Consider the following 26,556-nt stretch of genomic DNA (forward strand, 5'->3'; position numbering starts at 1 on the left):
ACTCTGGGGATTTTTCAAGGACAGTAAGTTTGCAGGTCCCACTTTGAGCTTCACTATCTGACTCAGAACTTGCTAACTCTCCCCTTTGTCAGCTTTTTCAAATCAAAGACAGTCCCTGAGGTCTGAGCTCCAGAAAGGAGGACTAGAATCCAGGCCCCAGACATTATGATCCTGAAACTCGTGGGTTGACCAATAGATTCATTCCCTCAATGAACATTAAGAAGCATTTACTGGGGGCCAGGCTGCACTCTGCTTTTTAAGTCATCCAACAAGGTCAATGTCATTATCATTACACTCAATTCAGAATTAGGGACACCCAGAGCAGGAAGGGTAAATGAATGGTCCAGGATCCCATGGCGCATGGAAGTTTGAGCCAACCTACATGATTTCAGAGCACACAGTCTTGAGCCTATTCTAGAAAAGTCTCTCATCTCCATGAAACAAGCAGGCCCCAAACACCAAGCTCATAGGCCTGTATTTTCCAGGAGTGCGTGCAGCAGATTAACGGTTCCTCAGTAGAGACAATGTTAATGTCTATAACCTAATACAACCATGTAATAATCATTGCAACAGCAATCAACATCACCAGAACACTGTAATGAATTACTGATGACTTTCCATCACCTTAAAGAAAAACACATTTAAGCAGCCAATCCTATGAGAAAACAGAAGAGACACATCATAAGAAATACACCAATCTATGGTAAGTGGGTTATTGTGCACAGGGAGAACCTTCCGGCACCGAGTGTTCCAATGCTATCAGAAGGCCTGTGCAGGCTGGCCGAGTATCTGACCGGCCGGCAGCTGAGATTCCACGGACGAACGTAAGGCACGGATTTGGAAGGCTGACCACCCTCCTCCTTCCTGCTAGTCCATCCCTTCCTTCCCTAGGCCCCAACTTCCTTCTTTCCCCTACTGTCAAGGGGGCCAATCAGAATTCAGAAACCAGTGCAGTTAGCTGAACAGAGATAATCTGATAGAAAGAACTGTTCCCTGGGAATGAAGTTGAGGATTAAGTAGCTGAAAGGGTAAAAGAGAACGCCTTGAGGTGTCATGGTTCAACCAACTGCAGGAAGCAGCTACTACCTCTAGGGCTGGGAAAAGACAGAAGAGATTGGAACAAAGACACCGCAGGGAAGGGTTCCGCTGACTGGGACTCAGACTCTAAGGAGTCGATGTCCTTGGTGAGGGATGCAATGGGACTGGTGCTGCAAGTGCAGATAAAACCAAAGCACCTGCAGCCGTGCAGGAGGGAAGTGCTCCCGCCAGGGTGGACTAGCAAGGCTAGTGCATGCTCAGAGCACCAGCAACCCCCCAAGGAAGCAACCACGAGAGAGGACGAGACCAGCTGCAATCCCACCTCCAAGAGTGTTCCCAAACTTATCTTTATTTGTTTGATAGGCAGAAAGAGACAGAGCGATCGTCTGTTCACTGGGTCACTCCCCCAAATGCCCACAACAGCCAGGATTGGGCCAGACCAACGCCAAGAGCCCAGACCTCAGTACAGGTGTCCCATGGAGATGGCAAGGACCCAAACACTTGAGTCACTGTTACCTCCTTCCTCTCAACATGCATACTATCGGGAAGCTGCATTGGAAGCAGAGCTGGGACCCAAACCCACGCACCCCAATGCTGGATGCAGGTGATCCAAGCAGGGTGTTAACCACTGGAGCAAATGCCCACCTTGTATTTCCATTTCAAGTGCTCTCTCTCTTGCTCTCTCGCTCTCTCTGAAAAATGAGTGGATTGGGGCATCAGAGAACACTTGAGGTTTCGATTTTCTCAATTTGCACTGTGCCAAGACTCAAACCACAAATATTGTTTCAACACATTTGAGTGGCTACCTGCTCTACACCAGTGTCTCTATTCTCTCATTCACTGTTCTTCAAAGTTCCTGAAACGTGGATGTTATCATTTCCACTGCAGAGAGGCAATCTAGCCCCTGGGGAGGTGAGTGGGTTGCCTGGAATCACACAACAACTCATCACACCCACACCTGGAAAATTGCAAGCAGCACCCTCCTGGGAAGCCCCACCCCACCTGACACATTTGTCTTGATGGTATTCGTCATCTACAGTTGTCGTGGAGCTCCCACGGCATCCAGTGCCCTGCTGCCCTGTGCACAGGGAAAGGAGACACACAGACACTCCCACTCCAGGGAGAGCGCGCTGCACTGTCACACTGCATCCTTGTTGCATGCATCACAGGAAATACCCTAAAGCATCTTCCAAGGGAGGCGGGCTGGAGAAACACTCTGGAGAGACAGTCCTGTCCTGTCTAATGCATCAGGAGAAACACTGCTCACAGGATCTCCTCTTGGAGGGGTCACCTTGCAAGTGGCATATCAAAGATTTGGAAAGAAAACATGGCCTGCAGTGAACAAAACCTACTCCGTTTTATTCAGTTGAGTATTTTGGAAGCTTATGTCGCGAGTCCTGTTTGCCCACGCTGCGCATTAATAGTGTGCACACAGAGTGTTCTGTTTTGCACACTTGGGATGCTACCCTGGGGAAGGGGAGGCTGATCTGGGGCAGAGAGAGAGGAAAGGGCACTGTCGCACTTCTCTTGGGCAGGCACAGGCCATGGCCTCTGGCCCTCAGGCCGGGAGGCAGGGGACTGTATGGGCTCCTGGGGACTCAGGGACTGACACCTCCAACTGAAAAGGAACAATGTCAAAACTGGGAGTGTTTGCCCAGATCCCTGCTCAGGAGAGCAGAGACAGGAGACCGGAGCACAGGAAAACCTTCCTAGTCTCCAGCAGCAGCTGTTTAACCTCATCTCCCTTGAAATGCTTTCTGTGCGCCACCTTCAATTCTCTCTCTCTCTCTTTTTTTTTTTTTTTTTTTTTTTTTTTTTTTTTTGAAAGGCAGAGTGGATAGTGAGAGAGAGAGACAGAGAGAAAGGTCTTCCTTTGCCGTTGGTTCACCCTCCAATGGCCGCCACGGCCAGCGCGCTGCGGCCGGCGCATTGCGCTGATCCAATGGCAGGAGCCAGGTACTTCTCCTGGTCTCCCATGGGGTGCAGGGCCCAAGTACTTGGGCCATCCTCCACTGCACTCCCTGGCCACAGCAGAGAGCTGGCCTGGAGGAGGGGCAACCAGGAAAGAATCTGGCGAACCGACCGGGACTAGAACCTGGTGTGCCGGCGCCGCTAGGTGGAGGATTAGCCTATTGAGCCGCGGCGCCAGCCCCAATTCTCTTCTTATGCAAAGCATATAACTGACAAAGAATAAATATGTGGAACATATAAAAATCATACAAATCAATAAGGAAAAGACAACAACCTGATACATAAGCAGGCACAAGAAAAGAAGAAAATTTCAAACGAAAAAGCAGAATGGGCATTGTGGCACGGCAGGTTACACCACCACTTAGGATGCCCACATCCCATATCAGAGTGCCTGGGATGGAGTCTCACCTCCACTTCTGATGCAGCTTCCCCCATGCAGACCCTGAGAGGCAGCCGATGATGGCTCAAGTACTTAGGTCCCTGCCAATATCATGGGAAACCAGGATGGAGTTCTTGGCTCCTAGATTCAGCCTGGCCCAGCACTGGCCACTGCAAGCATCTGGGGCATGAACCAGCAGATGGAAGACCTCTCTGTGTCTCTGCAGCTCTCTCTGTCAATCTGACTTTCAAACAAAAAAAATTTTAAAAGACTTTATTTATTTTATTTGCTAGTTAGAGTTACAGACAGAGAGAGGTAGAGAAAGAGAGAAAGGTCTTTCCTCCATTGGCTCACTCCCCAAATGGCCGCAACGGCCAGAGCTGCGCTGATCCGAAGCCAGGAGCCAGGAGCTTCTTCCTGGTCTCCCACGTGGGTGCAGGGGCCCAAGGACTTGGGCCATCTTCTACTGCTTTCCCAGGCCACAGCAGAGAGCTGGATCGGAAGAGGAGCAGCCAGGACTAGAACCAGCGCCCATATGGGATGCCGGCACCACAGGCGGAGGATTAACTCACTGTGCCATGGCACCAGCCCCTAAATAAAATTTTATTAAAGGTTTACTTGAAAGTCAGAATGACAGAGAGACAGGGAGAGACAGACAGACAGACACACACACACAGAATCTTACCTCTGCTGGTTCACTCCCCAGGACTGGGCCAGGTTGAAGCCAGGTCCTGAATTCCATCCGGTCTCCCATGTGGGTACACGGTCAAACACTTGGGTCATTTTCTGCTGCTGTTCGCAGGCCACTAGCAGGAAGCTGGAGAGGAAGTGGAACAGCTGAGACGTGAACCAGCATTTGCAGGCTGTGGCTTTACTGGTTATGGCACAACACTGGACCCCCCAAATCAAGTTTTGGAAAAGTCAACAAATATGAGAAATATACTCATGTTGACAATTGTTAGTGAAATGAAAATTAAAATATCTAGGTTTTTTAAATCACATTGGCAAAGAAAGCAAAATTTGATGCTGTGAAAAGACAACACAGCGATAATAACAAGACGAAAGCATATATGCTGGCAACAGGTGTTGGCTTAACAGCTCAGATGCCCATGCGCCACATCAGAGTGCCTGCTTCGATTCCTGGCTCTGGCTCCTGACTCCAGCTTCCCACAAATGTAGACCCTAGGAGGCAGTGGTGGCTGCTCAAGTAATAGAGTCCCTGCCTCCCGCGTGGAAGATCTGAATTACAGTCCCAGCTCCCCGCTCTGGCCCTGGCCCAGCTTTTGTGGGCATCTGGGGAATGAACCAGATGCAGATGGCTTCTCTCTCTTCTTCTCCTCTCTCTCTCTCTCTCTCTCTCTTTCTCTCTTTCTCTTTCTCTCTCTCTCTCTCTCTCTCTCTCTCTCTCTCTCTCTCTCTCCCTGAATCACTCTGCCTCTCCAATAAATAAAAATTTAAGTGTATGTGTCTATATACCAAATGATAATTATATAAAAACACAAGCAAAGCCCAGGAAGGAAGCATTTGAAACTGCTGTCAGTGGTTGCCACTGGGATGGAGGTGGTGTTAAGGTAAAATGCCAAGAAAGACCCAAGATTCACCTGTGGCATTTGAAGTTTTACAATGAGAATGAATTTGGACATTGCTAACACGCCTACTTTTCAAAGAAAAGCAATTTTATATGAAACAAGAAACAGGTGTATGGCATGAAACAAAGACATCTCTCTCAGCTGCGGAGAGAAGGGGGTAGAGATGACGATCGATGAACAGGATTCCCTCGCTTTCACTGCAGCTCCCAGTCTATCTCTTTAAAGCTAACTGCTTCTACTTTCCCGGAGCACCTACTGCACACCAAGCTCCCTGAAGAGCACTTTGCAAGCATTCATTCATTCGCTAGAATCTTATGAGGTCAACACTGCAAGGCTCTGTAGATGAGGATGTACCCCAGGGCTTGCTTTTTTAATCAAGCCTGGTCTGAAACCCAGATGTGCCTGAAGATTCACGACAAGCCTTTCCCACAGCCACTACCCTCACATTATTTAGCTATGTATATTCTTATGCAACATGTATAATGGAAAAGGAATTAGTATGCAGAAAACATAAAAAAGCATACAAGTCAGGAAGACAGCTCAGTGCAGAAGGAAACACCAGAAATAATGAAGCAAATCTTTTTTTTTAAGATTTATTTTAATTTATTTGAAAGGCAGAGTTAGAGAGGCAGAGGCAGAGAAAGAAAGGTTGTTCTTCCATTCTCTGGTTCACTCCCCAGATGGCCTCAACAGCCAGAGCTGGGCCAATCTGAAGCCAGGAGCCAGGAGCTTATTCTGGGTCTCCCACATGGGTGCAGGGGCCCAAGGACTTGGGCCATCTTCCACTGCCTTCCCAGGCCATAGCAGAGAGCTGAATTAGAAGTGAAACAGCCAGGACTCGAACCTGTAACCATATAGAACACCAGACTGCAGGCAGCGGTTTTACCCTCTATGCCACAGCACCAGCGCTGCAAATCTTAAACGGAAAAAATGTCAACAAATATTTTTAAAAAACCACCCATTTTGATAATAATCAGCAGAATGAAGATTAATACAAGGTTTGTAGTTTCCTTTTCTTTTCACAGGATTGGTCAAAAATAAATAAAATTTCATACTACCAAATTTTGGAGAGTAACCTATTTCCTATTAAAACATGCATTCCCTCTGTTCTGACAGTTTTGCTTCTCAGAGTGTATTGTAGACAAACGCACAGTGAGAACAGCGCTATCTAATAACAGACCTATCTCACCTCTATCATCATGTACAGTTGCCTTTATACCACTGGTGGTTCATCAGGGGTGGATTTGCCCCCAGAAGGCATCTAGCGTATCCGGAGACATTTTTTTTTATCATCACAGCTGAGGGTAAAAGGGTTCTACTGGCATCTCATGGGTCCAGGCCAGGATGCTATTACACAACCTACAATGCACAAGACAGTCTCTCCCAAATTTTGAAACGCCAGGATAAGAAACCCTGGTCTAAACCTACAAGACTTGCTTGAAATTAGAGATCTTCAGGAAGATTCGGGCCAAGTCAGCATGAAATGCCCAATATATGTTTTATCTCTGGACCCAGATTTGGCTCCTGCAGCCACATAACACGTGAATGGCAATGAAAAATTATTGCTCACTGCCCTTTGGACAGAAATCAGTCAACCTCTCTCAGTAGCTTCTTGGAACCCACATAGAAGGGCAACAGAGTCCAACCCAGTCAGAGATAATGCAGGTGAAGCTGGGGTCAAGGTTAAAGACCAGGTAAAGTAGTCTCTGCCTTTTCTTGCCCAGGGAAAAGCTCACGGAAGCCCTAACCCGTTAGACCAGGAAAGTGTGAAGAATATTAATAAGTAAACAAGCCACCTATGCTATGTTTGTATTCTATCATTTGTTCTGATCAGATATCATTTTGACTTGAAGATATGTTTGGATAAATAGTATTTCTGAGCACTTATCAACTCTCCTTTCAGTATGAACTCTTCTCATTTTCTGCCTTTTAAAGTCTATTTCCAATAGTGAAAAGGTGCTAGTGATAATTAAAAACTAATTTTATGCCTGCATTCATTAAAAAAAAAAAAAACAGAATGTGATCTCCTGTGAGGCTCTCAGAAATAATAAAGTCTCCATTTCTTTCCAGAATAACAATGATTTCAAATAGATAAGGTGTGGAGAAGCAATACCCAAAAATGCAGTGAAATTAATTGCTGTTTTTCAAGAGGCTGTTTGAAAATGCAGTAATTAATTGACCTACTGTTGGAGACAGTTTCACCATAGTTAATAGCCACTCTGCCCAGACACAAGAAAGATAGATTGCTTCCATTTGAAAACAGATTCCACTAAAACCAACGTGGGGAGAGATTACCGTGCTTTTCAGTGTGTGCACCATAACCAGGAGGGGTTTTGTGAGTCGCTGCTACCTTGTTCGCAGTGAGGGGAGCACACCCTCAATGGTCCTGAAAAAATGCGCTTCTTCATTTCCTGATCTGAGACATCTCTTACTCAGCAGGTGGGCGTGCGTCCGGAGTAAACTTTCTTTTGGGGACTGGTGTCCTGTTTCCGGGGAGGCAGCCTAATCCTGAGGCCAACAAAGCCGGAAAAGGAACTCTGACTTTCACCCTCCTTGCTCTCCTGCTGAGCATCCACACAGCTAGGAGGCGCAGCAATGCTGGACGGTGGGGAGGGGGGTCAAAAGCTCAGGATTTCCATAGACGTCACACAAACTCATCCCTCTGCCAAGTTCACCCTTTCTCTCCTCTTTCCTGCTCTGTCCTGGAAGTTTGACCTGTTTGGACTGCATCCAGGGACTCACTTGCCCTGTGGCATCTCTTTGGATGTGGCCAAGGTGGAGCCGTGGTAGTAGAATGTGTGTGTGTGTGTGTGTGAGAGAGAGAGAGAAAGAGAGAGAGAGGGAGGGAGAGAAAGAGAGAGAGGGAGGGAGATCAGGATACTTGGTCCTCAGATTTCTTTCCTGCAGGGGTTCCTCCAGGTGGCTCCATCCTGCCACAGCACCTGTGGATGAGCCCCTCTGCTTGCCACGCTCTCTCACTCTCTCAGGTGTGGTCAAGCTCCCCTTTGCCCTTATTGGTCTAGGGATAATAATAGTATCACCTCTCCACTGTGAATAGTCTCTGGGTCTCTCTCTCTCTCTCTCTCTCTCCTCTTCCTACATTGACTTTTCTATATGAACTAATACAAGGCATGGTAACATGTCATCAGCATTCCAGAAACCACTTTTGGCAGTAGGAAAGAAAGCTTGGAAGAAGGTTCAAGCCCATGGCTTCCCTGTTTAGGAAAATTTTGCCTCGGGGTGCAGGAGTCATCCCAGCTCCCAAGAATCTTAAAGAACTATCCTCCTTTATTTTCATTTCTAGTCTTTCCAAGTGTCCCTGCAGACTGCTGCTCTGTTAAAATAGCAGTCCCCCATCTTTGCGAGTTGTTCCAGGAGAAACCCAAGGCCTTCCGATATGGATGATTTACAGAATGCCTCCAAAGCTGTTGTGAACAGGTGTGCCTCAGTCAGAACTCACTGAGGCGCCGTTACATACAGGCACTACTATATCGAGTGCATAAAGATGGAGAAACTAAGAAAAATACCTTTAAGGACTTAAATAAAAATCATAATGTCCCTTACCTGACTCTCAAAAAAGAATTCTTCTTGGCCTCATGCAGCACAGCTTTAAGCATTTAATGCATGTTGGCAATTATTTTTTCCTGCTTCTAATAAAATTGGTTGGTTAGTTTTCTAGTCCACAGCAGATTGGAAGATGTATACTTTTCAATTTTATAATTTTTTAAAAAAAATTCATTTATTTTATTTGAAAGTCAGAGTTACAGACAGGGAGGGACAGAGAATCTTCCATTTGCTGGTTCACTCCCAAAATGGCTGCCACAGTCAAGGCTGGGCCAGACTGAAGCCAGGAGCCAGGAGCTCCTTCTGGACCTCCCGCATGGGTGGCAGGAACCCAAGCACTTGGGCCATGCTCTGCTCTCCCAGGCCCATCATCAGGAAGCTGGATCGGAAGTGCAGCAGCTGGGACTTGAATTGGCACCCATACAGGATGCCTGGATTGCAGACAGCAGCTTAACAGCAGAGTTCGGAGGGTACTGAAGAGAGGCCCAGAAAAAAAAAAAATCACGGGGGTTGATAGCGATGAAGAAGAGGATGTAAGATTGACTCAGAACTGAGCAGCAGCTTGGGGAACTTGTATCTGGGAGGACAAAAGATGTCTACATAGTCTCCGTAGTTTCCAAAGGAATCATGAGGGGTGGGGGCATTTGGCCCAGCCATTGAATCACTTATTGGGATGCCTGGTCTCACATCCAAGTGCTGGTTCAAGTCCCAGCTGCTCTGCTTCTTTCCCAGCTTCCCGCTAATGAGCACGCTGGGAGGCAACAGTGATGGCTCAAGTACGTGGGAGACCTGGATGGAATTCCTGACTTCAGCCTGCCCCTAACATGCCTGTTGCAAACACTTGGGGAATGAAGCCGCAGAGAGATTCTCTCTCTCTCTCTCTTTCTGTGTGTGTATGTGTGTGTCTATGTATTTCAAAATAAAATTAAAATAATAATTATTTCAAATAACAGAATCATTATATTGGAGCAAGATGAAAACAAAATGGAAAATGAAAAAAAGAGGATCTATGTCCCAAGCCCTTTAGTAAGAGGGTATAGATTCCAATATTTCTTTCTCATATATTTCCTCTCCACATCATTGATTTCAGTTTCTGGGATGTCAGTTCTGTTCTCTGTCGCTAATGCAGACATGAAAGCTCACGGTGACTTTCTGGGATGTCTGTTTCTCAGCTCTTATTCCAGGGACTGTCTTGGCATTTCTGCTTTACCATAGCCTCTTGCCTCTCTTGCATCCTCCTGATTCTGTTTCCAAATGGCTGTGTCCAGCACATGCCCGGATGTCTTACATTTTTAACTTACCTTGGAAAACACAAGTTACAGAGATTTTTTTTTCTTTGAACCTCCAGAGCAATGCTTCCTTACTCAGGCACAAATCCCCACCTTGGTGTTATTTATTTGGTCAGTTTATTTACCTTGTCCCAAATTGGGAGGAATAAACATATGCCATGTGCTCCCTAAGAGCCAGGGTAGATAGGGTGCACAGTCATCGGCCAGTTTTCTTGGTCACAGTCATTCATCCAGTGGGTTTAGGTTTAATTTCTACCTGCTCCAAAAAACAGGGTCTCTGCCACTATTTTTTTAAAAGGCAGAGAAATCTCCCTTCTGCTGGTTTACTCCCCAGATGCCTGCAATGGCCAGGACTGGGCTGGACCAAAGCCAGGAGCAAGGAATTCAATCCAGGTTTGTGAGTATAAGGAACGTAGTCACTTGAGCCATCATCACAACCTCCTCAGGTCTGCATTAACAGGAAGCTGGAATCAGAAGCTGGAGTCATGGTTCAAATGCAGGTATTCCAATATGGGGTACAAGCACCCTAACCCGTGTCTTAACCACTCTCTCCTCTCTTCCATTACTGGTGCCACTTTGTCTCTTGCAACAAAATAATCCAGACTAAGGGATTGACATTGTGGTGTCGTGTGTTAAGCTACCATCTGCAATGCCAGCATCCCTTATCCGAGTGCCAGTCAGAGTCCCAGCTCCTCTGCTTCTGATCCAGCTTCCTGCTAACGTGCCTGGGACAGCAGTGAATGATGGCACAAGTACTTGGGCCCCTGTCACCCATGTGGGAAACTCCAATGGAATTCCTGGCTCCTGGCTTCAGTTTGGCTCACAGCTGACTGGTGAGGTCGTTTGGAGAATGAACCTGCAGATGGAAGATCTCTCTGTCTTTCCCTTTCTCTGTCTTTCATATAAATGAATCAATCTTTTAAAAAAATCATCCAGAATGAAATACTTCTTGCCACCACTTCCATTTTTTGCACATCTCTGGGTCATCTGTCTCACGTTTTTAAAGGTAATTAGCACAAGAGAAGTAAAGTGAAGCCCAAGCAAGGAGAGGAGCTGTGGGGCTCTTAGGATTACAATGACGTTCTCACAATGTCTGTGAATGGTCACCTAGTATTCTCATCAACTCCTGGAATTTCAAATTGAGGTGGGACAGAGAGGGTACTTCTCATAACTTAAGTATGTGTGTAGGGTGGGGGAGAAGACGAGAGAGTTTATGCACATGTATATGTGATGTTGCTTTGGAGTATTCATGGAGTTAATTTAATTTTGGTGTGAAAATTATTTGAAGTCTATGTATAGTTTTTTTCAAGATTTGAATTTTCCATGAATTTTTGAAGACCATTCATATCTACGTGTGCACATAGGAATATGCATGTGAATGAGAGAGAAAAAGAGAGAGAGAGAAACTCAAATAGAAACAGCAAGCTGTGTTTTCGCATTAAGTTCTTTGAGCTATAGCCTGTTTGATTTTAAGAACATACTTCTCAATCCATTCCATAAATATAGGAGCACAAGTTCCTACAGTCTTCTCTTAACTTTATGCTGTTTTGCTAGTTTGCCTTTCTGCACTTTTAAATATATTTTAATAGAAAGGCATATCAGACACACATAATCTGTGATATTACTAACTTAAAGGGACACATTCTTATTTTGCCAATGCTCTAGAATTTATAAATGCTCGAAATTTATCTGACCTTCAATAGTTTGAGAGAATGCATCATTGAAATTATCTGTCATATTAGATAAAAAGCTTTCATTTTCTTATGTGTTGACTGGTCCATTCAATTAATTAGCTGTCCTGTATTTTTTTTTTTTTTGAGAAAACTTCAGTTCTTTCTTTTTCTCATCTAAATAATAAATTTTGTCAATATATTAACCTAAGGTTGTGGGCTGTAATTGTATGTGGGCACTTACAAAGTTCATGAAAAACTGGAATTAAAAGATGTTTATTTTGGTGCTAAAAATTCAACATCTACATGTACACATGCATCATTTGTGAATTTTTTTTGTCCATGTGAGAGGCAGAGAGACTGAGACAGACAGACAGACAGAGTTCCCACTCACTGGTTCACTCCCCAAATGCCAAAGCCTGAAGATGTGAACTACTATTACTGGCAAGAATTCAAGAGCTTGAGCCATCACCTGCTTCCTCCTATGGCACACATTAGCAGTAAGATGGATTTGGGAGCAGAGTTGCAGAGTTGGATCTTGACTCAGTTCTCCAATAAGGAATACCAGCATCCCAAATGGCAACTTAACCACCATGCCAGCTGCCCATCCCATTCTATGACTTTTTAAAAAGATTTTTTATTCATTTATTTGAGAGGCAGAGTTACAGACAAAGAGAGGGAGAGACAGAGAGGTCTTCCATCTGCTGGTTCACTTCCTGAATGGCCACAACAGTCAGAACTGGATCAATCTGAAGCCAGGAGCCAGGAGCTTCATCAGGGTCTCCCACGTGGGTGCAGGGGCCAAGCACTTGTGCCACCTTCCACAGCCTTCCCAGGCCATCAGCAGAGAGCTGGATCAGAAGAGGAGCAGCCGCAACATGAACTGGTGCCCATATTGGATATCAGTACCACAGACAGAGGCTTAGCCTATTATGCTACCACGTCAGCTCCTCCATGAATGCTTTGAAGGCATGATTTATCCTATTGTTTTTAAAAATTCTCTATATTTAAAGAATCTCCATACTATATTTTACAATGGTTGTACTAGTTTACATTCCCACCAACATCCCCACATCCTCATTTGTTGCTTTTTGATTTTTGAATGACAGTCATTCTAACTGGGGTAAGGTGAAACCTCATTGTGATTTTGATTTGCATTTTCCTGACGGCTAGTGATCCTGAGCATCTTTTCAAGTGTCGGTTTGTCATTTGAATTTCATCCTTTGAAAAATGCCTGTTCAAGCCCTTGCCCATTTCTTTACTGGATTATTTGTTTTGTTGTTGTTGAGTTTCTTGAGCACTTTATAGATTTTGGATATTAATCCTTTATCAGTTGCATAGTTTGCAAATATGTTCTTCTATTCCATTGGCTGCCCCTTCACTTTGTTGAGTGTTTCCTTTGCAGTGCAGAAACTTCTTAGCTTGATATAATCCAATTTGCCTATTTTTATTTTTATTGTCTGTGCTTCTGGAGTATTTTCCAAGAAGTCTTTGCCTATGCCAATGTCTTACAGAGTTTTCCTGATATCTTCCTCTGTTGTTTTGATGGTATCAGGTCATAGAGTTAGATCCTTGATCCATTTTGAGTTGATTTTTTATAAAATATAAGGTAGGGGTCTTTCATACTTTTACACCCATAGATACAATTTTCCCAGCACCATTTGTTGAAGATTGTGCTTTCCCCAGGGATTGATTTTAGCTATTTTGTCAAAAACTAGTTGGTTCCAGATGTGCAGATTAATTTCTGGGGGGAGGGGGGGTCCTAAGCTGTTCTGTTGGTCTACATGTCTATTTTTGTGCCAGTACCACACTGTTTTGTTTATAAATGCTCTGTAGCATATATTGAAATCCAGTATTATGATGTCTCTGATTTTGTTTTTGTTGTATAAGATTACTTTAGCTATTTGGGGTCTCTTATGTTTCCATATCAATTTTAGCATTGTTTTTCTGGGTCTGAGAAGAATGTCATTGGTATTTTGAGTGAGATCATATTGAATCTGTAAGTTGCTTTGGATAGAATGGACATTTTGTTAATATTAATTCTTCTAATCTATAACATGGAATATTTTTTCCATTCTTTGTGTCTTCTTCCATTTCTTTCCTTAATGTTTTGTAATTTTCATGGTAGAGAATCTTCACACCTTGGTTAAATTTATTCCAAGGTATTTACATTTTTTGTAGCTATTGTGAATGGTACTGATCTTACAAGGTCTCGGCCATGGCATTGTTGATGGTTATAGAGGCTATTAATTTTTGTTTGTTGATTTTATATCCTGCAACTTTACCGAACTCTCTTATGAGTTCCAGTAGTCTCTTAGTGGAGTCTTTTGGTTTCCCTATACATAGGCTCATGCTATCTGCCATCAGAGATAATTTGACTTCCTCCTTTCCAGCTTGTATCCCTTTGATTTAAAATTATCTGATCTTTCTTATACCTAGTTTTCCTTAAGGATGAACTGTAATTCCATATTTTTAAATTTAGATTACTTGAAATTTTATTTCAAGTAAAACTATTTCATTTAATTTTGAGAGGCAGAAAAGAAAGATGGACAACACTTCTTACAATAATTCATCTTACCTATTTTTTAATTATATCCAATTTCAATTTGTTTTTACCCTTATCTTCATCATTTGTACTTACTTTGTTATCCTAGGTTGGTCTTGGGTTCCTAGTCTAGCATCTTGAATTGATTGAATACTTATTTAATAATTGATTTTCTGCTATGAATTTAGATTGGAGTATAGCTATGGCCACGTAATATCTGTTTTCAGTGAAATATAATTACCTTTATTTCAGAATAATCTGTAATTTAGAGCCTATTTTTCTTTAACCCCAAATTAAAAAGTAATCTTAATTTTTGCCTTTTTAAAAAGATTTATTTATTTAATTGAATAAAGTTTTATTTAATTATTTATTTATTGATCAGAGAGAGGCAGAGAGAGGTCTTCCATCTGCTGGTTCACTCCCCAGTAGGCTGCTACAGCCACAGCTGTGCCAATCTGAAGCCAGGAGCCAGGAGCTTCTTTTGGGTCTCCCACATGGATGCAGGGGCCCAAGCACTTAGGCCATCTTCTGCTTTTGAAGCCCATAGCAGAGAGTTGGATTGGAAGTGGAGTAGCTGGGACTTGAACCAGCAATCATATGGGATGCTGGTACTGCAGGTGGTGGCTTTACCTGCTACGCCACAGCACTGGCCCTAATTTTCGCTTTTTTAATATTTATTTTAATTTGTATTTTTCTTACATTGAAATTATAAAATATGTGCTTTACAGAATTTATTCTGTATATACAGAATTCATTGTTTTGTATAAATCTTCCACATAGCCTTAAATAATATAAATATATGCATATCCTTATTAATTATTTTATTTAAATTTACTCATGTGCTTATTTACTGTTATTCTATCTTATGCCAAGGGTAAGAGAATTATTTTACTGTCTCCAAAAACAAATGTGTTTCTGTAAATTTCCCATTTTATTTCCAACACCTTTAGCTTTATATATTTTGATGTGATGTTATTCAGCAAATAAATTTTCATGACTGTTTTATCTTCACTGTGCATTGTAAAATGACACCCTTTGTCTCCTTTAATATTATTTGGCCTGGGATAGAGTTTGCCTGAACTCGTGTTGTCAGCCCTGTTTTCTCTGTTTTTGCATTTCCCTGATCATAATTTTAACCATTTTGCTTGATGTCCTGTCCTTCAGTTCTGTGTGGCATCAAGAGGGAATTCACTGTTGTGCACACCAAGGGAAGTTCAGTCTTTTCAATTGTTGGAAAACAAACGCCGCCAGTGTTTCAGAATCTGAAAACACGATCAAAACAATGTCAACAGAAATCTTTCCGGAGCAGCCACTGCACCATCTCTGTGCGTGTCCTCGGGGAGGCTTTTGCTTGCTGTCAGTCCTCCTGGTTGGAAGGCCTTGGTTAAGCCAACCTGCTCTGGGACGTGCAGTCAAATGTGGTGCCCTAAGAACACAGCAAAATGAGAGAGGTAAGTAAGATGTCACCAGCAGCTCAGAGCTTGATATTACTTGTTCATGTGTCCCCCCCCCCCACCCCCGCCACCTTCTTCTGGGCTCTCCATGTAAAAGTGAAGTGATAATAGGTTTGGGTTGCAAGGGCAACACAATTGCAGAAAGCTGGAGAGACCATGTTACAGATATTATATGTATCTCTTCTGTCCAAGGCAAGTTTAGACAAGGACTTCATCTCCAGCACTGTGGGAGATGCCGGACATCAGTATCATCCATGAAGAGATCTGCTCTAAGTACTCAGCACTTCAACAGGCTGTGCCTCAGTTCCCTCAGTTGTAAAGTAAGGGTGATGGGAGGCAATGGAGTGCCCGTGATGTGGTCAGCGTGGGTCTCTTGGCACATCATCGCCGATGCGCAAGGATGACCTAACGTTGTTACTAACTGACTTGGCCGCCTTGCTTTATATCTGCTGCTCACATTACTCTACCATTTACTCTCCTATATGGTTTTCTTTTTTCTTTTTTAAGCTACATTTATCCCAGTAGTTTGGAAGGAACAAGGCACTCTCTCTTTTCAGAATTTTGCTTTGACTTAGTTTTACATATTTAAATCACCTTTTCTCTGATTTTCAAGATTTAGTGTCAACTCCCACCTCCTCATAGAATGAGCACTCTAGTGCATTTATGTTTTTCATCTCAACCCCTCTAAAGTTATTTTCTATTTGATTAGTACTGTGTAATTGAGAACCACCTCTTGAGAGAATTATACTGACATGTGCATTGATATCAGGAGGATATTTATTGATTTTTGACTTTATGTTAATTATTTTCTCACAATTGCCCTTTAAATAGAGTAGTTTCCCCATTCTTGAGTCATTCATTTCAGGTCCACTGTCAGCTGTGTGAAGACCATATTCATTCAAGTTCTTTTACTCTCAAGTAAGAGTTTACAGATGGCATTTGTTGAAAGTTTTCAATACGCTTTGGTTTAGTGCTTGTTTTGTGTAGTATTTTGTCTTTACCCATGAAGGATGTCAGTCTGTATTCTGTTGCCAGATTTTGGATAACTTATAAAGAATGGCCTTATTTAGCTCATGGCTCTCTTGGAGTCTGGGAACTCCAAGAGCATGGGGCTGGCATCTGTGAGGGTCTTCCTGTGGAGTCCCGGCACAGTGCAAGGCATTATATGGAGAGACAAAGCAAGTGTGCCAGAGAGTGCCCACATTTATAACAAAATCACTTCTTCAACAGTCGGTTCATCTGTGCCTGGATTAATCTGCATAGGAAAACAGAGTCTACATGACCCAATCACTTCCCCAACTCCCACCTCCAAATACCCTTAACAAATGAACTTGGGGATGGTTTCCAATACATGAAATTTGGAATCTCCAATACATTTAATTGTTTCCAATGCCTTCAAACCATAGCAAAGGGCCATTTGTGTGGCTACAACATTCTTGGGTCACTGAAAACACTGTAAAAATTGCCCCATTTCCTGGCATTTCCTATATTCTTCTAGATGTGAATCTTCTTTCCGTTGTCCTTTCTTATAAGACAGTGAGCATTTTTGATCTCCCTATTTAGATTCTTCAGCTTTAGAAAATTGTTTGTAATTAATACTCTTGATGATGGTTTTCTTTTAATTGCTTTTTTAATCTTTAGAAATACCTAAAATTTATATCTATTCTGTCTCTTTGTCCTTTTTCTTGTCTTTTACTTTGTATTCTCCTGACACACACTGGATGCTAAATGAATATTAAGAGAATGTGAAAACAAAAGAGGAAATAAAGGATGGAAAAAGAAAAGGAAGGAAGGAAGGGAGGGAGGGAGGGAGGGTAGAAGAAGAGGAGGGAGGGGAGAGTCCATCTACTTGGAGAAATATTTTCAGGTTTATTCTACTCAGTTTTGATTGGATTTTCTGATTATTTCACCTCCTATGGCTTCACATTAGCTCCTTTGCAACATTTTCTTACGTATTTGTTTATTTACTTGAAAGGAAGAGCAGGAGAGAGAGAGAGAGAGAGAGAGAGAGAGAGAGAGAGAGAGATCTCATCCACTAGTTTCATTCTCAAATGTCCACAACATACAGGACTGGGCCAGGCTGAAGCCAAGAGCCCAGAACTCAATCCAAGTCTCCCATGAGGGTGGCAGGGAATTGAGTGAGCACGTGCTACCCACAGCATTCAGATTAGCAGATTCACATGAGTAGATATCAGTAAAACAGAAAAAGATGCAGAAAGTCAACTGCCCATTTCAAGAAGGAGAGGGACTTTAAAGAAGTAGCTACTTTCATGATTGGTGTAGATCCTGGGTTTCTGAGCCAGATGGGAACAGTGCGGCAGTGGGAGTGTGCGTGTGTGTGTGTGTGTGTGTGTGTGTATGTGTGTGTATTAGGTGAAGTAAAGAATAAATTTACTTCCTAGGTTCTTGCATGCATGTAAAATATGATCCTGCCAACTACTATATTTCTTTTTGCCAAATGCTTTTAATTTAGTATATGTTAATTCTAGGATACGCTTATTCTCATAGAAAAGGAATTTGGGACTCAACTCCTTACAGACAGGGACCATGTACTTAGTTCACCAGTGAACCAAGTGGCCTACCCTATATAAAATATTTAACAGTAAGTAAATAATAAGAGGCTAAGTAAAGTTTGGAACTGATTGAATTAGATACATTTTCTTTAATATCAGAGACAATAATCTCCATGATATATTTCTATTTATTCTATTCATTTGGTTTGCAAATATGCTTTTTAAACTTACTCCTACCGGCATCCAACATATGGTCATGATTTTAATGGAATTTTTGTTATTACTCCTTATAAACTTCAATATTTCAATTTCTCTTGTGTAATGGTAAAAGTGTTGATGAACAGAATTAGCTCTCATGATGTCAAAAGGTTTGGTATGCACATTTAAAACTAGCATTTTTCTGGTTTTTATGACTTTCTTTTCTTCCTGAAAGTCATTAAGGGACATTTGGAAAACAGGGAAAGATATTCCCATAATCCCACAACTGAAACACAATCCCTATTAAAATCTCAGTCTGTTCCTCCCCAGGACTCTTTCTTCTTGTGGAGTCTCCATGAATCTGGGTGGGAAGAGATTCACCAGCCAAACTCCAGAAGCAGGGCTGACGCTGAAATTTAGGAAGAGGCACGGACTCTAGAGTCCTGCAGCTGAGATGTTATTTTTATTGTTTGTGTCTTCCCATTTGGAAAAGTAATGGCTGCAATGGAAACCACTCCCTACTGCCACCCCCAAGGCAATCAGAGAAAAGACTCAGGGAGAAAAACTCAGAAAAAGCTGCTCAGAGCAAACCAGAAAGGTAGCTGCACGCTGTGGGGTGTGTCAGAAGGGAGTAGAATGCCCTTTGAATATGACTTTGCTATGATGTTGTTATTCCTCTACAAATTTAATAAATTCTAAGTACCAGAAACCTAGACAATTCTGCAACTCGCAAGTATGGGCCCAACCTATGGAAGTGTTATGTTGGAACAAATCTACACATGTCCAGAAAGGTCTGGGAAGAGAGAACTGAGAGCCAGCGAAGGAAAAACACAAGCTAAACTCCTACCATGTCTCAGAAAAACACTGGAGATTTCTTACCATGGCTCCCTTTGCAATATTTAAAGGTTACATGAATTACGGGTATGCCAACTGCCAAAAAAATCTCTGTAAGTTTTCATTTCAGGTTGGGTTCAACCTTACTAATTCATCCTCTGATTACTTTCATTATATCCTAAATTAGATTCCACTCTTCACCCCCAGTGCTCATATATGTGTTCTGCTAATTACAGAAACCTGAATCAGGCCCAAACCAATGGGACTTAGGTTCGAGATTCCAATACTCAGTGTGGACAAGATAGATAAAAAAAAAAAAAAAGTACTGCCACCCACCTTACGAATAAGGGCTCTTTCTAGTGAATTTTTGAGTGAGTGTGATCATTTTTAAAGTTGATTACATATAATTAGATGCACTTTCTTTTTTAAACATGATAATATGTATTAATAAGTAAAATTTTGCATCTTTTTCACTTAAATTTGTAGAATCCGCTGGTATCTCCAACATCAAGTGGTCATCATAGCGACCTTTCTAGTAACTACATGACCTCCTATGTAACAGACACACCACCATGCATGGCTCCTGTTACTAAAGATCTAGAATATAAAGGTCATTTTATACAAATCCCAAGGTTGAAAATTCTCCAGAAAAGTTTAAATATTTATGCCAGTTTGTACTTTTTGATACCACATGAACACAGAAGTCTCCCATTGAGAAAAGCAATATACCATTCAGAGTTATGGCTTTTGTGGCCATTTTTTTTCTTAGCTCAAATAACTAGAACTGTGTTGTTCCTTTTTAACATGAAGTAGCTACTTTTTTTTTTTTTTTTTTTTTGGACAGGTAGAGTGGATAGTGAGAGAGAGAGACAGAGAGAAAGGTCTTCCTTTTGCCGTTGGTTCACCCTCCAATGGCCGCCGCGGCCAGCACACTGTACTGATCCAAAGGCAGGAGCCAAGCTTTTCCTGCAGGGCCCAAGTGCTTGGGCCATCCTCCACTGCACTCCCTGGCCACAGCAGAGAGCTGGCCTGGAAGAGGGGCAACTGGGACAGAATCCGGCGCCCTGACCGGAACTAGAACCGGGTGTGCCGGCGCTGCAAGGTGGAGGATTAGCCTATTGAGCCACGGCGCCGGCCATGAAGTAGCTACTTCTGTGTAACTGCTCACTGACATAAGTAGTTACCATACATAAAGATGCCAAGAAACTGGATGCTATCTTAGAAAGGGATGAGGAGTGGCAAAGGCGATGCCAGTCAAGCTTGCTTCTCCCATGACTTCTGGTCGCATATTGTGATTCTTGCCTCCTAGCAAGGGCATCTTCTGGTGGCCCATTCCTGGGAACTGGCTGGGAGGAGTGAGGACATTTGGGAAACGAGAAAGATTCCCTTTCAAAACAACAACAAATGATGACTCTCTCATATTATACTTACTTATTTTTGAAGCTTGGCAATTTCTGAGTTAAATGAATTTAAAGAATAAGATGTGCAGACATATGAAATACCTTTGGTTAAGTTTTCCTGAGAATGACTAAATTCAAGACACAGATGTGAGTTTGTGTGTGTAGCAAAGGGAAAGAGAACAAGTTGGCATTTTCTCCACTTCCAGACAAGGGAGGAGGGGTTGGCTGTTGGAGCCACCTGACAAGCAGTGTTGGACCACTGCTATTACTTTACAGTCATTTATGTTTTTACTTTTACATTCTCCATAGACAACACCCCCTCCCCGTTGTCTACACTCAAGGCAGACAACTCTCATTTCCTCAACCTTAATGTGACACTGGCTTGCCAGTACAGTATGTTGCCCTTACAAAACAAAAATCAGCCATGACAGTTCTTATCAACTCCATTTTGAGGAAGAGAAACCTGAGACTTCGACTTGTACTGTTGCTAATGAGAGGTCAAGTCTAAATCTGACCTCAAAACAAACTAATCCAAAAGTCTACAATCTATGATATAAACACTGACTCCCTAGAGGTGGTGGTAGAGTTTTTGTTCCGAATGTGGAGAGAAAGAAGCAAGAAAAGCCAAAGGCTTTATCTAGAGAAAAGGCTGCAAAATGGTTCCTTTCCATTTTTGGACTTGAGATCTTTTCCTTCTTACCTCATTATATTTTAATTTTTATGTTATTTTGTCCATGTGTTAGGTGCTGAATTGTGTCCACTCAAGATTTCTGTGTTGAAGCCCTAACCCCCAGTACCCTGGAATGTGACTGAATGCAAGGCCTTTAAAGAGGTGATCAAGGTTAAAACAAAGCTGCATTGGTGGACCAGTATGATCGGTGTTCTTTACAAGAAGAGAAATTGCACCCAGATAGGCCCAGTGGGCCATCCTGTGAGGACACCAGGAAAAGCGACTGTGTATAAGCCAAGTGGAGAGGCCTGGAAGCAACCCTGCTACACCATGCTCTCAGACTTGCCGGCTCCAAGACTGGGAGAGAACAAATGTCTGTATAAACCAGCCCGTTGGAGGTGTGTGGCTATTACAGCCCGCACAGTCTAGCACCGCACTGTTAGACTCACATGGAGGATGCACTTCTTGGGGTCTGCCCCACGCTGAGACTCAGCAAAGTCCCTCACTTATCAGGACTGCCCACGAGCAGTCCTTTCAGCCCCCCAAAGAACAGGGCAGAAGGACCAAGCCCAGGGCATTGCTGCTTGTACTCCAGGCAGACGCGAGGCTGGCCCTGGTTCAGCACCTCCCCGAGGGCTCTACCCCACCTTTTTCTTTTGTCTTTGTCAAGTGGATGTTTCCCAGAAAAGTTGTAGTAAAACGTATACTGGCTGCTGTTGGCAGGGATGAGCGCTCCGTTTGGGAGCTACTGAATCAGGGCCTTAACCAAACATGAAATGACAGAACTGTTTCCAGCAGAGGATTAATTGAGCCAACTCAAGGCAAACACAACGTATTTTGGCATTGCTTTTGACAGATGGAAATAAAACAAACATTAGCAACCGGTTTGCAGCTAACAATATGCAAAATTAAAGAAGGTACCTTTTTAACTTTGTCTGGGAGCCCACTGCCTTTTCTTTTAAAATCTGCAGAAAGAAAAAAGACAGAGCTGTTAATCTCGTTACACAACGAGTTAGCACATGCAAACAAGGGGAATTAAAAGTCTCTGCATTCAGGGGAGGAAACAGATATTTGACACATATATTTATTAAAGAGACTGGACTGGAAAATAGCACCTCGGTATTAATCAGAAATGGTGTAGAAAATACTTAAATAATACAACGGAATGTGCACAGACAGCGCAGGCTGCTTACAAATGGAAGCCTAAGGTCTAAGTATTTTTTATTTGAAGGTTAAATTTTCAATTAATTTTTTCAGCCTGTTGCCATCCCTCCCAAGCATCACTGTTAATTGCTATAAAAGAATGTCTCTCCCTGTTTGAATTCTGGACATGGAGATCAGAAGCTGTCAGCCATCTAATGGGCATCAGAGTACTGGGACAGAAATTAAAAAGACTGTGTAAAAGCTAAACCAAAATGTCAGGTTCCGAGACGCCAACTGATCGCTTAAAAGTCCATTTTTTTCCACTGGCTTAGTGTTTTTGTCTGTTTCTGCTACTGTAATGAAACAGCAGAGACTGGACAAGTTATAAATAATAGAAATTTATTTCACACAGCTCTAGAGGCTGGGAAGACCAAGGTCAGGGTGCTGACGGGTTTGGATTCCCGCAAGGCCTGGATCTCTTCTTCTGAGATGGGCCCTCGAGCGCCACATCCTCACACTGGAAAGGCAAAGAAGTTCTACCACACTAGAAAAGCAGGAGAGGACCACCCCCTACCCCCCTCACCCCTCCATCTCCCCACCCTACACTCCCCTAACCTTGCTCCTGCTGCCCTGGGGGAAGGACCCAAATCCCAGGCCTGGGGGTTCCCCCTCATGACTTGAGCAAAGGGGGCCTCCCTCTCAATACCATCTTACTGGCATGTAAGTTTCAACATGTGAATTTGGGGATCAAACTCAGACCACCGCACTCAGTTTGCCAGATGTCACATCTAGAAGCTCCAGCCCATCACCCACTGACACAAAAAAGAGAAGCTTTCTATTATTGAGATTTCCAAATATCCTCACTTCTGGGCGTTTGTGGCAAACCAGGATCTACAGGGACACTCACTACATCAGCAGAGAAGGAATCCCCTGCCTTCTTTCTTAGAACTGAAGAACCAGTGGCTGTTAGGTGAGCTTCTCTACTTCCCCTGCTGGGTTAAGGAGCTCTGGAGAGCACTCTTCTCCACTAGCACCCTCACTATCTGGATAATAGAAAATAAAATGCAGGAAGCAACTGGGTGCTTAAGAACCAGCAATGGGAATGGGGTTAAATTTTGAGGACAGGATTAGAATGAAGGTTTTGGGTGTAATGCATTCACATGTATCTCGGCTGGAAGACAAACTTGAGAGTCAGAATTAAGTAGGAGAATGATTTTCAGCTGAGAATAAAGAAAAATAATGGCAATAAGAATGGAATGTGTGGCATTGTGTTTAACTGAAAATGGTTTATTATCATGGAAATAACATGCTTTTTTTTAATAAGGCAAATCTAGTTTTACAACCCAACTCCATCTCTTAATACTTAGATAACCTTGACCTCACTTTCCTCATCTTCAAGATTATAATAATGATGTTGGGCCGGCACCACAGCTCAATAGGCTAATCCTCCACCTAGTGGCACCGGCACACCAGGTTCTAGACCCGGTCAGGGCGCCGGATTCTGTCCCGGTTGCCCCTCTTCCAGGCCAGCTCTCTGCTGTGACCCGGGAGTGCAGTGGAGGATGGCCCAAGTGCTTGGGCCCTGCACCCCATGGGAGACCAGGATAAGCACCTGGCTCCTACCTTCGGAGCAGTGTGGTGCGCCAGCTGCAGCATGCCGGCCGCGGCGGCCATTGGAGGGTGAACCAACGGCAAAGGAAGACCTTTCTCTCTGTCTCTCCCTCTCACTGTCCACTCTGCCTGTAAAAAAAAATGATGTTGACTGTGTGTTTTCTCAACATGTTTTGATTATCTAGTAAATATACACAGAGATGATAATTAGATCAGTGCTTTTCAGCCAAGGATGACTTTTGTCCCTTCTCCACCAAAGTGGCACTGTTGGGAGACATCTTTGATGGTCACTGTTGGGGAAGAAATGCTACCAAAGTCCAGACTACATGGGCCCAGGACGCTGATACATTCTCAAATGCACAGGACAGGGGCCGGTGCTGTGGCGCAGCAGGTGAATGCCCTGGCCTGCAGTGCCAGTTCTGAGTCCCGGATGCTCCACTTCAGACCCAGCTCCCTGCTAATGTACCTGGGAAAGCAGTGGAGGAATTGACCAAATCCTTGGGCCCCTGCCCCCATGTGGGAGACCCAGAAGAAGCTCCTGGATCCTGGTCGGCTGAGCTCCGGCTGTTGTGGCCATTTGGGAAATGAACCAGCAGATGGAAGATCTCTGTCTGTCTCTCTGTTGCTGCCTCTCTCTATAACTCTTTCAAATAAAATAATTCTTTAAAAATTAATTAATTAATTAAAATGCACAGGACAGCCTTCCCTGCTGTGAATTGGTCAACACCGAATTTCAGTAAGTGTAGTGCAGATATTGGAAAGCCACGGATTAGATATAGGTAGGCAAATGATAGATGACAGACACCTAAAGGAAAATCGGAGCTGATGGTCTTCAGAGAGATTAGTTGATTGACAGATGAGAGAAAGTCTGACAGGGTACACATTAGGCACTCAACAAGTGTAAGTGATTTTTTTTAATTAAATATGAAGATAGGGTTAGCAATAGGGATTAGGATGAAATGAAGAATGCTACTTATGGTGAAGTAATAATAATAATTTTAGTAATGAATATCTACTGACCATCATGCTATGTCCTTTTTAAGTCTTACCATAGTTAAGAGTGAGACTGGGATGAGCATTTTGCACAGAAGCTAAGAAGCTACTTAGAGTTCAGTGATCCCATATCAGAGTATCTGGGTTTAGGTCCTGGCTCCGCTGCTGATCTAACTTCCTACTAACGAGCAAATTGAGAGGCAAGGTGATCACTCGAGTACTCAGGTCCTTGCCACCTACATGGAAGACTGAGTTTCGGGCTTCCTCCCCATCCCCTGTCTCTTGGACTTCCAAATAAAACAAAAATATTGGGCCCTATTCAAGTCCAAATATTAGTGATACAACTTTGGATATGGCTAAAGTTGGGATCAAGGCTAGAGTCATGGGACAACCTTATTCAGCGACCCTTCCAAAGGAGCAGCCAAAACCCATTAATTGCTCTGGACACATGCACTCAGCTTCTCTAGTATGGAGAACACAGGGTGAGTTCCTGAGTTTCAGGGTGAAAATGGAAGAACTGATGTGGCCTTTACATGTGAAGATGGCCCACTGCTTAACTGCCTGCTTTCCCACCCTCCAGTACCAAGACATCTGGGGCCTGATTACTGCTAAGGTCTATCCAGTGCTTGCATCCATTCCCATGAGGAAGAGGCAAGAGCAAGGTGGGGCAATTTGATTTTCACATGAGAAAAGAATGCTAGGCACATTCTAATATGAAACCAACTTTGAGAAAAGTTAGATGCTGCTTTCATTTATATTTAAGAGAACAGAAGTGTGTAAGGTTCAAGCTAATGTCTCTACCACGCATCAGTCCACAGAAGCAACAAGAATCCCAGCACCTAAGAGTTCAGAACCCTTGAGAGATAATGGGATCATCAGCTGTTTGTAGTCAGATCTGCTCTCCAGAAGATGGGTTAGCATAATGACAGCAGAATTTCAAGACACATCTGTAACACCATCACACATGGATGAAGAAACCTAAAAACCTGCATGGTATCCTGGTTGGAGAAAGACTATTCCAGCACAAAGTGGGTTGTCTGAAGGGAGCATGGTAAGGGGAAAAACAAAGAGATAAGACTTGATGAGAATTCACCTGTAAGATCCTGGTCAAGAAACATTAGCAAAGTGGTCCGTAAGGGGCCAACCCTGGTAAGCAGTTTCTTTGGTTAACAGGCTTCCTGGGTGGCCGGTCTGAAACACTGCTCCCTCTGTGTGCTTATTCCGTAGCCAGAAAGTGGGCTGCTGGTGACTAACCATCTCCCAGACACTCCCTGCAGAAAGTAGAGTCCCTCGTGGAGCAACATAAGCATTCTTATTCCTGAAAAGCACATCTTCTATGGATACTCAGCCAAAATTCTTAAGAAAAAAAATGTGAATTAATGTCCTTGCCATTATACTCCTGGTGAGCTTCCAATAAATAAATAAATAAATAGAAAATTAGAGTAACTGTAATCACAATTCCATTTAAGAATGTTTCTTTCAGTTCAAGATCTTGTGCTTGTTTGTAATTAATGTCTGTTCCCACCTCCCAGTCCCAGGCAAGCACTCATCTATTTTCTGTCTTTATAGATTTCTCCCTTTCTGGTCTTGATTAACATTTTTTATTTACTTATGTATTTTCCTTTTATTTGAAAGAGAGTGAGAAGGACGAGAGAGAGAGAGAGAGAGAGAGAGAGAGAGAGAATCTATAACAGA

General features: G+C 43.1%; 2 long non-coding RNA genes across 3 annotated transcripts in view; one reads left to right on the plus strand and one right to left on the minus strand.

The window, feature by feature from the left end:
- The first annotated feature begins 7,259 nt into the window (after window positions 1-7,259).
- On the plus strand, window positions 7,260-21,540 carry LOC149120971 (uncharacterized). Its single transcript, XR_016224572.1, has 3 exons — window positions 7,260-7,416; window positions 15,210-15,496; window positions 21,188-21,540. It is a non-coding gene; the product is annotated as an uncharacterized LOC149120971 (long non-coding RNA).
- The window catches only part of LOC100340747 (uncharacterized), an 86,627-nt gene continuing 75,407 nt past the window's right edge, over window positions 15,337-26,556 (minus strand). For both annotated transcript variants that reach the window (XR_016224571.1, XR_016224570.1), the window contains 2 exons: window positions 22,036-22,079; window positions 15,337-15,471 (listed from right to left, as the gene is read on the minus strand). This is a non-coding gene — a long non-coding RNA (uncharacterized LOC100340747). The remainder of the gene's footprint in view (window positions 15,472-22,035; window positions 22,080-26,556) is intronic.

This window comes from Oryctolagus cuniculus, chromosome 18 (genome assembly GCF_051225735.1).
Source record: "Oryctolagus cuniculus isolate XC-2025 breed Fujian yellow rabbit chromosome 18, ASM5122573v1, whole genome shotgun sequence".
NCBI lineage: Eukaryota > Metazoa > Chordata > Mammalia > Lagomorpha > Leporidae > Oryctolagus > Oryctolagus cuniculus.